The sequence below is a fragment of the Pongo abelii genome, chromosome 13, assembly GCF_028885655.2.
Source record: "Pongo abelii isolate AG06213 chromosome 13, NHGRI_mPonAbe1-v2.0_pri, whole genome shotgun sequence".
Lineage (NCBI taxonomy): Eukaryota > Metazoa > Chordata > Mammalia > Primates > Hominidae > Pongo > Pongo abelii.
The window spans coordinates 119,715,199-119,728,204 of record NC_071998.2 but is presented as its reverse complement, the minus strand read 5'-3'; the positions used below and the strand labels follow the sequence as shown (position 1 = coordinate 119,728,204).

Here is a 13,006-nt window from a genome sequence, read left to right as displayed (position 1 = left end):
AGGGGAGCAGGGTGGGGGCTGGGGGAGAGGGCGTCCTGTGCTCTGGGGGGACTCAGCCACCTCCACTTGTTCTGAGCGTGAGCAGTGGGGAGACAGGGCCCCAGAGTCCAAGAGAAGGAGGGAGATGGAAGAGAGTGTTGGTGAAGGGGTGGATGGAGTGTGCAGACATTGGTCCACTCTATACAATGCTAAAAGATGGGGTGGTGCCATGAGACCCAGGCCCGAGTCGCTCACCTGCCACCCAGCAGCTGTGCCATCTGCACCCAAGTCTCTTCCCTTCTCTGGGCCTGTTTCCTCCTTGATAAAATGGGAATAATAATACGTATTATCTCATTTAATCCTCACAAAAGACCCAGGAGATGTTTATTTTTCCTATTTTACTGGTTAGGCAGCTGAGGTTGGGAGGTATGAAGTCATGTGCCAAGCAGGTAAGTGGCAGAGGTGGGATTCCTGAGCCCCATCTCTCTCTTTTTATCTTTTTTTTTTTTTTTTTCTTTAGATGGAGTCTCGCTCTGTCACCCAGGCTGGAGTGCAGTGGCGGGATCTTGGCTCACTGCAACCTCCGCCTCCCGGGTTCACACCATTCTCCTGCCTCAGCCTCCGGAGTAGCTGGGACTACAGGTGCCTGCCACCATCCCTAGCTAATTGTTTGTATTTTTAGTAGAGATGGGATTTCATTGTGTTAGCCAGGACGGTGTCGATCTCCTGACCTCAAGTTCCACCCGCCTCGGCCAGTGCTGCGATTACAGGCGTGAGCCACTGCTCCCGGCCTCTCTCTTTTTTTTTCATAACAGCATTGTTGAGATGTAATTCACATGCCATGCAATTTGCCTACTTAAAGTGTGTCATTCAACAGTATATTGAAGAATTGCGCAACCATCACAACAAGCCATTTTATATTTTCATAATTTTGAAAAGAAAGCCCATACTCAGGCCAGGCGTGGTGGCTCACACCTGTAATCCCAGCACTTTGGGAGGTCAAGGCGGGCTGATCACCTGAGGTCAAGAGTTCAAGATCAGCCTGGGCAACATGGTGAAACTACATCTCTACTAGAAAAATACAAAAATTAGCAGGGCATGGTGGTGGGCGCTTGTAATCCCAGCTACTCGGGAGGCTGAGGCAAGGAGAATTGCTTGAACCCGGGAGGCAGAGGTTGCAGTGAGCTGAGATCGCACCACTGCACTCCAGCCTGCGTGACAGAGTGAGACTCCATCTCAAAAAAAGAAAGAAAGAAAGAAAGCCCATACTCATGAGCCATCACTCCCCATTTCTCCCCAACTGCCCTTCTCCCCAGCCCTAGGCAACCACTAATCTGTTTTCTGTCTCAATCGATTTGCCTCTTCTGGATATTTCATGTAAATGGAATTATACAGTATGTCTGAGTCCCAATTATTATTATTTTTTAGACACGGTTTCTCTCTGTCACCCAGGCGGGAGTGCAGTGGCATACTCATGGCTCACTGCAGCCTCAACCTCCTCGACTCAAGTGATCCTTCTGCCTCAGCCTCCCAAGCAGCTGGGACTACAGGCACCCATCACCATGCCCAGCTAATTTTTTTCTTTTTTTTGCAGAGATGGGTTCCCACTATGTTGTCCAGGATGGTCTTGAACTCCCGTGAGTCCCAACTCTTTAACTTCCAATGGTTCCCACTTCACTGGGTACTGGGGCAATAGAGTAAGAGGAGTGAGGTAGTGAAGTACTGAAGAATGTGGGCTTTGCAGATACACAGACTTAGGTCTAAAACAAACCTAGGGCCGGGCGTGGTGGCTCATGCCTGTAATCCCAGCACTTTGGGAGGCTGAGGTGGGCAGATCACCTGAGATTAGGAGTTCAAGACCAGCCTGACCAACATGGAGAAACCTCATCTCTACTAAAAATACAAAATTAGTTGGGCGTGATGGCACATGCCTGTAATCCCAGCTACTTGGGAGGCTGAGGCAGGAGAATCGCTTGAACCTGAGAGGTGGAGGTTGCAGTGAGCCAAGATCACGCCATTGCACTCCAGCCTGGGCAACAAGAGCGAAACTCCATCTCAAAAAAAAAATAACCAAAACTCTAGCTCTTGGCAGGGTGTGGTGGCTCACAACTATAATCCCAACACTTTGGGAAGCAGAGGTGGGAAGATCACTTGAGCCTAGGAGTTTAGGACCAGTCTAGGCGACATAGCAAGACCTCATCTCTCTTTTTTATTTTTATTTTTTTTTGAGACAGAGTCTGGCTCTGTCGCCCAGGCTGGAGTCCAGTGGCGCGATCTCGGCTCACTACAAGCTCCGCCTCCCAGGTTCATACCATTCTTCTGCCTCAGCCTCTAGATTAGCTGGGACTACAGGCGCCCGCCACCATGCCTGGCTAATTTTTTTGTATTTTTAATAGAGACAGGGTTTCATTGTGTTAGCCAGGAAGGATCTCTCTTTCTTTCTTTTTAGACAGAGTCTCACTCTGTCGCCCAGGCTGCAAGGCAGTGATGAGATCTACGCTCATTGCAACCTCCACTTCCTGGGATCAAGCAATTCTCCCACCTCAGCCTCCAGAGTAGCTGGGATTATGGGTGCCCACCAACACACCCAGTTTTTTTTTTAATTTTTGGTAGAAACGGGGTTTCACCATGTTGGCCACACTGGTCTTGAACTCCTGAGCTCAAGCAATCCACCTGCCTTGGCCTCCCAAAGTGATGGGATTACAGGCACAAGCCACCGTGCCCAGCCTGGGACCCCATCTCTATTAAAAATAATAATAATTAATTGAGACTGGGTGTGGTGGCTCATGCCTGTAATCCCAGCACTTTGAAAGGCTGAGGCAGGTGGATCACCTGAGGTCAGGAGTTCGAGACTAGCCTGACCAACACAGTGAAACCTCATCTCTACTAAAAATACAAAATTAGCTAGGCGTGGTGGCACATGCCTGTAATCCCAGCTACTTGGGAGGATGAGGCACCCAGGAGGCAGAGGTTGCAGTGAGCCGAGATCACACCACTGCACTCTAGCCTGGGCAATAAGAGCGAAATTCTGTCTCAAAAAAAAAAAAATAAAATAAAAGATTAATTGAAATAAATAAAACTTATCTCTGTCATTCAGGAGCTCTGTACCTGGGGGAAGTTGCTTGCTCTCTCTTGGCCTCAGGTTCCTAGTGGGTAAAACGTGGAGAGTGATAGAATTTCTCTCAAGGGCTGTAGCGATGCATGTCAAGTGCTTAGCCCAGTGCTCAGTGCTTAATATATGATAGTTGCTAACTAGATTACAATGGTCCATGTACCTGCCTATTTATTCCTTGACCTAGGTATTTAAGAAAACTTAGCACCTTCTGGCCGGGCGCCGTGGCTCACGCCTATAATCCCAGCACTTTGGGAGGCCGAGGCGGGTGAATCATGAGGTCAGGAGATCGAGATCATCCTGGCTAACATGGTGAAACCCCGTCTCTATTAAAAGTACACAAAATTAGCCAGGCGTGGTGGTGGGCACCTGTTGTCCCACCTACTCGGGAAGGTGAGGCAGGAGAATGGCGTGAACCCAGGAGGCGGAGCTTCCAGTGAGCCAAGATCGCACCACTGCACTCTAGCCTGGGTGACAGAGTGAGACTCCATCTTGAAAAAAGAAAAAAAAAAAGAAAAACAAAAATTTAGCACCTTCCAGCTGGGCACGGTGGCTCATGCCTGTAATCTCAGGCTGAGGTGGGCAGATCACCTGAGGTCAGGAGTTTGAGACCAGCCTGGCCAACATGGTGAAACCCTGTCTGTACTAAAAATACAAAAATTAGACAGGTGTGGTGGCAGGCCACTGTAGTCTCAGCTACTCAGGAGGCTGGGGCAGGATAATTGCTTGAACCCGGGAGGCGGAGGCTGCAGTGACCCAAGATGGCGCCATTGCACTCCAGCCTGGGTGACAAGAGTGAAACTTCATCTAAACAAAACAAAACAAAACAAAACAAAAACTTAGCACCTTCCAAGGGGCAGGCGTTGTTCTAGGTGCTGGGGATATAGCAATGAACAGGACATGATCCCTCACACGGCTTCTGTTCTAGTAGGTGACAAACAAGACAGCTGGTAAATATGACACTTTCAGGGAGTGATCCAGTCAAGGAAGACATCAACACAGCACAATGGGCTGAAGCGTGCCGGGCAGGTGCATGTTTTAACCTGGAAGGCTTCCCTGCCCTGCCTTCACTCACTTCATAGAGAGGAACATCTTCTGTAAGCTGAAACATGCTAGGCAGGGTAGAGGGGTTCTTAGGATTCCCTCTGAGTGGGGACAGGTGGCCTGGCTCTGGCATCTTCTGAAACTGGAGTGAGTCAGGTTGTCAGTTCATTTCTAGAGGCAGGACACCTGGACAGTCACCATGTAAGAGCTCTGGCCAGTCTTAGAGAATTCTCTTTGTATAAATGGTTCTGGCTACTGGAGCCCAGAGTGGGCAAGGGCCTGGCCTATGGAGGCACACTGAATAGCAATAGGGTTCTTTCCTCTATCCTGGGCTGCCAGGCCAAGTCACAGTGAAATCTGGATTGACAGAAACACTTGGGGACAGGAATCTAGGGATGGAAAGATCTGGCACAGACGTGGAGCCTGTCGCCACAGCTGTTCCCTGGTCATCTGTCTGCATGCTCTGGGTCCTGGGCTTGCCTTAAAGTGCAGAACTGAGGCTGCTGCATGATGGAAGCCCCTCCCAGCCCCCACCCACTGTCAATTCCTTATTAATTTCATCTTTCACTCCACTGTCCCAAAGTCTGCTTTTTCATGCATCTGTCTCCATCTACCATTCATTTAATTATTACTTCAATAAAGCATTCATCAATTCATTCATTCATTCATCATTCATTCAACAAATGTTTACTGAGCATGTCCTTTGTGCTGAGCACAATGTTTGGTCAAATCCTTGGTAAAGGCCTGGTGCGGTGGCTCACGCCTGTAATCCCAGTACTTTGGGAGAACGAGGAGGATCACCTGAGGTCAGAAGTTCGAGACCAGCCTGGCCAACATGGCAAAACCCTGTCTCTACTAAAAATACAAAAATTAGCCAGGCGTGGTGGTGGGCGCCTGTAGTCCCAGCTAAGTGGGAGGCTGAGGCAGGGAGAATTGCTTGAACCCGGGAGGTGGAGGTTGCACTGAGCCGAGATTGTGCCACTGCACTTCAGCCTGGGTGACACAGCGGGACTCCATAACCAAAAAATAAATAAATAAATAAATAAATCCTTGGTAAAATGCCAGGCCAGGCCAGGCGCGATGGCTCATGCCTGTAATCCCAGCACTTTGGGAGGCTGAGGTGGGCGGATCACTCGAGGTCAGGAGTTTGAGGCCAACAGAGTGAAACCCCATCTCTACTAAAAATACAAAAATTAGCTGGCCATGGTGGCATACACCTATAGTCCCAGCTACTTGGGAGGCTGAGGCATGAGAATCACTTGAATCTGGGAGGCAGGGGTTGCAGTGAATGGAGATTGTACCACTGCACTCCAGACTGCGTGACAGAGTGAGACTCTACTTAAAAAAAAAAAAAAAAAAAAGCTGGGTGCAGTGGCTCACGCCTGTAATCCTAGCACTTTGGGAGGCTGAGATGGGTGGATCACGAGGTCAAGAGATTGAGACCATCCTGGTCAATGTGGTGAAACCCCACCTCTACTAAAAACACAAAAATTAGCCGAGCGTGGTGGCACGCGCCTGTAGTCCCAGCTACTTGGGAGGCTGAGGCAGGAGAATCGCTTGAACCCGGGAAGTGGAGGTTGCAGTGAGCCGATATCACGCCACTGCACTCCAGCCTGGATGACAGACCGAGACTCTGTCTCAAAAAAAAAAAAAAAAAAAAAGCCAGTCCTGGTGGGAAGGAAGGGCTTGCTTAACTGGCAGCGTGGACAACTCTGACATCTCCTTTTTTAATTTTTTTTTTTTTGAGATGGAGTCTTGCTCTATTGCCCAGGCTAGAGGGCAGTGGCATGACCTCAACTCACTGCAAGCTCCGTCTGCCAGGTTCACACCATTCTCCTGTCTCACCCTCCCGAGTAGCTGGGACTACAGGCACTCGCCACCACGCCCGGCTAATTTTTTTGTATTTTTAGTAGAGATGAGGTTTCACCGTGTTAGCCAGGATGGTCTCAATCTCCTGACCTCGTGATCTGCCCATCTCGGCCTCCCAAAGTGCTGGGATTATAGGCGTGAGCCACTGCGCCTGGCCTTCTTTTTTAATTTTTTTGTTGAGACAAGGTCTCACTCTGTCGCCCAGGCCGGAGTGCAGTGGCAGGATCTCAGCTCACTGCAATCTCCGCCTCCTGGGTTCAAACAATTCTTCTGCCTCAGCCTCCTGAGTAGCTGGAATTACAGGCACCTGCCACCACGCTCGACTAATTTTTGTATTTTTAGTAGAGACGGGGTTTCACCATGTTGGCCAGACTGGTCTCCAACTCCTGACCTCAGGTGATCCGCCCGCCTCAGCCTCCCAAAGTGCTGGGATTACAGGCATGAGCCACTGCATCCTGCTGACTCTGCCATCTTCCTGAGAGTTGGTTTTGTGTGTGTGCGTGTGTGTGTGTGCATGTACACCCGGGGTGTATGGTGGTGATGGTGGAAGCTCATGATGACACATTACTTAACTGCAAGCACATGCAGAGGGTGTTTGGATCCTCCTAACACCCACCCATTTCTAGAGAGGCAGGACAGGCACGATGGATAGGCACAGAGGCTGTCACTAAGATTCAGCCTCCTGGAATCACTTGTCCTGGAAGCCCAAGGCAATGCTGGCTCTTCCTAAAGTCTTCTTCCCACAGCCTCCCTGCTGGAATGAATCTCTGTCTTCTATAATCCCCAGAACCTTGCTAATTCTTCACCTACCGTGCTTTCCTGGGGCTCTGCTTTCATTAGAGTTGGCTGGGTATTTGTGTCTGTTGGTCCACTTGGATACTGGGTACTTCCGGGGGGCAACGACACTATTTGCCTTTCTCCCTTCCCCTACCTTCGGCGCACTCACAGTGCTTTGCAAACATCGGTCCACTAAGCGTTGCTCACAGAGAATCACTCAGATGGACCGACAAGAACACGGCTCCAGAGCCTGCTCTGCCACCGCCCTCACCTGGGAACCAGCAGTAGCCTAATTGGCCTCTGGTCATCAAACTTGCCCTATCCCCCCATCCCCCCTCCCCCTATTCTCCACACTTCAGTCCCAGCAAACCTTTAAAAATGTAAATCTGAACTTGTCAGACCTTTCAGGATCCCCACCGCGTTTAGGATATAATCGCAAATCCTCCCAATAGCCTAAGAGCCTGGCAAGGTTGACCTCAGCTTTATGTGGAACTTCCCCTTCCTCACTGCGCTCCAGCCACACCAAATTTCCTTCCTTCTCCGAGCTCGCCAAGTACTTCTTTAGAGCACGCTGTTCCCTCCGCCTGGGACAGTGCCTGCCTTCACCTAACTCCCCACTCCTCCTCCCCCAGGATCTGCCTCCGTCCCACACTGTGCGTCTCCTCTGGGGACATCTGTCCTCTGCCGAGTCCTGGGCGAGCACACAGTAGGCATTCCATCAATATCTGTTCAGTGGCTGCAGTTAGCAGCCTTCTTGGCTCCTCATTTCCCTGAGGGTGCGGGTGAGGGCAACTCACTTCTCTGCCCAGTACTGATGGGCTTTAAATAGCTCAGTTGGGCATGTTGGAACATTCCTGTCAAATTTCAGCTACTCGGGAGGCTGAGGTGAAAGGATCCCTTGAGCCCAGGATTTCGAGAACCAGCCTGGGCAACATAGGGAGATGCCAGTTTCAAAAAAAAAAAACTGGCTCTCTGGCCGGGCGCGGTGGCTCACGCCTGTAATCCCAGCACTTTGGGAGGCCGAGATGGGCAGATCACGAGGTCAGGAGATCAAAACCATCCTGGCTAACATGGTGAAACCCCACCTCTACTAAAAATACAAAAAATTAGCCGGGCATGATGCTGGGCGCCTGTAGTCCCAGCTACCCGGGAGGCTGAGGCAGGAGAATGGCATGAACCTGGGAGGCAGAGCTTGCAGTGAGCCGAGATCGCACTGCACTCCAGCCTAGGGGACAGAGCAAGACTCCATCTCAAAAAAAAAAAAAAAAAAAAAAAAAATTGGCTCCAACGTACCCTGGGGACAGAAAAGCCTTTCTCCTAGAAGACAGCTAGGACCTAGCTTGGGAGCCCTCAACTCTCTTTTTTTTTTTGAGACGGAGTCTCGCTCCGTCGCCCAGGCTGGAGTGCAGTGGCACGATCTCGGCTCACTGCAAGCTTCGCCTCCCGGGTTCCTGCCATTCTCCTGCTTCGGCCTCCTGAGTAGCTGGGACTACAGGCGCCCACCACCATGCTCGGCTAATTTTTCCTATTTTTAGTAGAGACGGGGTTTCACTGTGTTAGTCAGGATGGTCTCGATCTCCTGACCTCGTGATCTGCCCGCCTTGGCCTCCCAAAGTGCTGGGATTACAGGTGTGAACCACTGCACTCGGCCAGCCCCCAACTCTTTTTTAAATTTTTATTTAAAAATCTTTATTTTGGCCAGGTGCGGTGGCTCAGGCCTGTAATCCTGGCACTTTGGAAAGCTGAGGAGGGCGGATGATTTGAGGTCAAGAGTTTGAGACCAGCCTGACCAACATGGTGAAAACCTATCTATCTGTACTAAAATACAAAAATTAGCCAGGCATGGTGGCGGGCACCTGTAATCTCAGCTACTCTGGAGGCTGAGGCAGGAGAATTGCTTGAACCCAGGAGGTGGAGATTGCAGTGAGCCGAGACTGTGCCACTGCACTCCAGCCTGGGCAACAGAGTGAGACTCCCTCTTAAAATAAATAAATAGTTTATTTTTATTTTTGCAGAGATGGGGGTCTCACTTTGTTGCCCAGGCTGGGTTTTTTGTTTTTGTTTTTTTTTTTTTTTTTTGAGACCAAGTCTCCCTGTTGCCCAGGCTGGAGTGCAGTGGCACAATCTAGACTCACTGCAACCTCCACCTGCCAGGTTAAGTGATTCTCATACCTCAGCCTTCTGAGTAGCTGGGATTACAGGCACTTGCCACCACACCTGGCTTATCTTTGTGTTTTTAGTAGAGATGGGGTTTTGCCATGTGCCCAGGCTGGTCTTGAACTCCTGGGCTCAAGTGATCCGCCCGCCTTGGCCTCCCAAAGTGCTGAGATTACAGGCATGAGTCACCTCACCGGTCACAGGCTGGTATTTAACTTCAGGCTTCAAGCAATCTTCCTGCCTTGGCCTCCAGCCTCGGCCTCCCGAAGTGTTGGGATTATGGACGTGGCCCATGGCACGGTAATCAGAGACTACTATTGCCCACTCCATCTTGGTTGTGTTCATGCCAGGCTGGGGTGAGCTGGGACTGGATTATAATGTATTAATATAAGGTGTTTTAAGTGTGCATTTACGTCCATCCCCTCTGTACCTACTAAATAAAGGCTGGGAAACTAGAGTATGCAGTAAGTCCTAAAGCTCTGGGTTTCTAGATCCCTAGTGGGTGCGGTCTCTGGAGGTTGGGGATTGGGGCTGCATGCCTTCTGTCTTATCCTCCAGCATGGTGGAGGTGACCCTGTCACCTCCAGAATGCTCCCCTTCCCTCTCCAGCTGGAAGCTCCAGGGAGGAGCCTAAGGAAGGAGGGCTCTGCAGTTTCTTCATCTGTAAAATGGGGCTGATAACAGCACTTACTTTCCAGAGTTGTTGTGAGGAATCAGTGAGCTACTACATTCAAAGAGCTTAGTGCTTGGCACACAATACACTCTTTGCTGTTATTATTACCAAATGGAGCATTCCCAGGAGTTGGGATCTGGTTAGCAGGACTCCCTCCCTGTAAAACCCGGGCTGCAAGAATTACTCCCCACAAGCAACATTCTTTCAACTTTCATAAGAAACTCCAAGAAGTCTATGTGGCTCATTTTAAAGTCACCGGGCATGCGTGCAACCACCCACAGATATTTAATGATTGGTTGGGGGGAGGGCACTGTACTAGGCCCTGGAGGCACAAAGATCCGTAGGACCCGTTTCCTGTCCTAGGGAGGAGACTCAGACAAACCGATATTCACCATTCAGCCAGGCATGTGGCAAGGCCACCCAGAGATTGTCAGGACAGGGGAGCATTTCAAAGCAAGGCAGCTTGGTGTGCCAGGACAGAGGCAGGTGTATTCTGGGTGCTTGGAGAACCCTGGGGTGAATGGAAGGCAGGCTGTATGGGAAAAATGGCCACACACTCCTGCTTTAGGGTGTGAGGTTCATTGGGAAAGACAGGCTGAGCTTTGGGGGTGAGAAGCTGGCTATGTATTTACCCAGTAGACTGAGAACCATCTCTGCCAGTCCAGGCCGGGGGTGGGGCTAGGGGTGCATTAGACCTTGGACAGAGCCCCTGCTCTCCTGGATGGGTGGACTGTCCAATGGAAGAGACAATGACAAGACAAGCATTCACAGATTCCACGCCCCTCTCACACCCACCTGCTCTCCTCCCCCCACCCCTGCTGCTAGCCCCGAGGTACCCAGGAGCCTGCTGGAGCCTGGGAATCAAGCTCTGGTCCTTGGTGGGGGGAGGGGGCAGGCTCCAGCTCCCAGGTGGGGTGTGGTCTCCAGGGATGGCATCCTCAGCCCAGGGGTGGGGACTACCCCCTTCTCCTTTATCCTTCAGCGTGGTCTTCTCAGGGGGTGATCCTCTGACTTCCAGACTGTTCCCCCTCACCCTCCAGTGGAAGCCCCTGGGCAGGGACCTAGGGAGGGGGCTCCAGAGGCCTTTGGTTTCCATGCAGCTGGGAGAAAGGGGGTGTGCCGTAAAAGACTCTGGGGTGCCCTGGGTGCTCTTGGAGAGCTCAGCCAAGGCCGGGGCCTGAGTCAGGTCCACGGGAGAGCAGGGCCGGGATGCTGGTGCCTGGCCCAGGAGAAGGGAGGGGGCGATGGGCAAAGGGGTCAGGCCGAGGGAGCAGGCGGGGCATCGGGAGTTGAGGGCGCCGAGTGCGGGTGGGAGGACGAGGGGTCCGGCCGGTGCAGAGGGGGAGGCGGCCCCCGGGGAGGGGCACGCTATGTCTTTAAGAGCTGCCTGAGCGCAGGTTGCAGCTGCCTGGCCAGCCCGAGAGACAGCGGAGATTCATTACCCGCCGACACAATGACCATTGATGGCCCCGTGGCGTTATTCAAATCCAGTACCAATTGCAGCCGAGCCCCTTTCTCCGCGCCAGGCCCGTATTGTTGGAGCGGCCCACTAAAAGCCCGCCCCGGCCCCGAGCCGCCAGAGGCGCCCGCTCGGGTTCAGCCCTACGCCTCGGCAGCCCGCCGGCTCCCAGTCCGGCTCCCCGGGCGCTGCAGGTGACCCGGCGGCGCATTCCAGCACTCCCCGCCGCCCGGGCCACCGCCGCCACCGCCACCGCAGGCGCCCCGGCCGCGACTCAGCCACAGGAAAGCGGAGAGCGCCCGAGCCGGTGCGTGCGCGGGGCTGGGCGGGGGCGGGGGACCCACGAATCCAGTAGCCCGGACCCCGGGCTCGGAAACGCGACCCGGCCTGGGGCTCCTGCCTTCCGGATTCCCGGAGATCCCAGGCTGGGGGCAGGGAGAGGAGTCGGGGTTCCCCAGGCCAGACAGAGGAGATTCCCCCTCAACCTGGGGCGGCGCTGAGACCCAACGCGGGCCACTCTGAGTACTCCGGGCCGCGATCGAAGGAGCCACGCCAGGGGCGATGGGGATCCCCGCACAGGGTCAGGATCCGCGTGCTTGCTAGTCCACCTTACCGCCGGATGGGCAGCCGCTGCTGAGCGCCTGCTAGGTGGTCCGACGCGCAGCTCCGAGCTGTCCTGGACTGGCGCTTTTTAGGAGCGAAGGAGAACCCCGCAGGAGACCAGGGCCCTGAACTCAGGGGCTTCGCCACTGATTGTCCAAACGCAATTCTTGTACGAGTCTGCGGCCAACCGAGAATTGTGGCTGGACATCTGTGGCTGAGCTCCGGGCGCAACAGGGGCGGGGGCCGCAGGGACAGAGCTCAGCGCGGGCGAGACCTCTCGGGGCGGCGGCTGGCTGGCCCCAGCGCGAGGATCGCGGTCCTGGCCCGCGCGCACAGAGACGCCGGTCCCTGCCACCAGCGCCGCCATCCGCAGCCTCGTCCTTCTTCCTTCTCCTCTGCGGGTGACCAGTCCCGGCCAGCAGGGTCCTCCAGTCGAACGCGTCGTTTTTCCTCCTTTCAAATTTCGGCCGGAACGAAGCCGGCACGCAGCGGCGGGGCCGAATGTGGTCCGCCCTCAGCCCAAGCCGCAGGAAGACGGGGGTGAAAGAAGAGGCCGGCCGAATGCGCTCGCTAACTCGTTTCGCAGTTGTTCTAACTTATCACCCCAATACTCCCTACCTAAACAAAACAAATCCTCAACCAACCCCTAAATCCCAAACAAACCAACCCCTCCCGCAAGCCCCTCCGGACGGACCGATGGGCTGAGCCTCCTCCAGCGGCTGCCAGGGTCCGACGGGCAAGCGTCGCCAACGATACGCTCCAGCCCGGCAATCTCCTCGGCTTTGGAAATAGAATTTGGAAAAACGAATCCTTTTCATTAAAGAAAAATCTTCGGAGATAGCGGGGTTTTATTTGTTTATTTCCTCAAAAGCAGGGATCAGGAGTTGCTTGGGAGAGGGGCGGTTGGGAGCTGCTGGGGGCTGAGCCCAGGTCACCTGTCCCCTGACCCCTTTCCAGTCTGGGGCTAAAAATGACCTGAAATCGTCTGGTGCACCTTGGACATGGCCAATTTCAACCACAGTGCTTGCACCCCCATGTGCCAAGAAACCCGGTTTTCCCAGCACCTCCTCCTGCCCTACTCTAAGCATTAATTGGGGTGTGCTGGGAGAAGGGATATTCCACATCACACCTCCCACTCTCCGCAGCCAGGGAAACGGATCCTAGCGCCCAGTTTCCAGGACCTGAAATCTAGTGTGTTCCAATCAGGTGCACTGATGGGGCCGCTCCTGCAGCTCAGGGGGCTGGAGACGCGGAGGGACCTCCAGGTTACAAGAATCGGACAGGCTGACCTTCTAAAAGTGCAGCTGTAGGGGGCTGTTCCAAGTCTCTTGCT

The 13,006-nt window shown here is 53.2% G+C and overlaps 1 long non-coding RNA gene across 1 annotated transcript; it reads right to left on the bottom strand.

Moving 5' to 3' along the window:
- LOC134759803 (uncharacterized) lies at positions 1-7,133 on the bottom strand. Its single transcript, XR_010136606.1, has 3 exons — positions 6,815-7,133; positions 3,088-3,125; positions 1-297 (listed from the first exon to the last, which is right to left on the bottom strand). It is a non-coding gene; the product is annotated as an uncharacterized LOC134759803 (long non-coding RNA).
- Between the last annotated feature and the right edge of the window lie 5,873 nt (positions 7,134-13,006).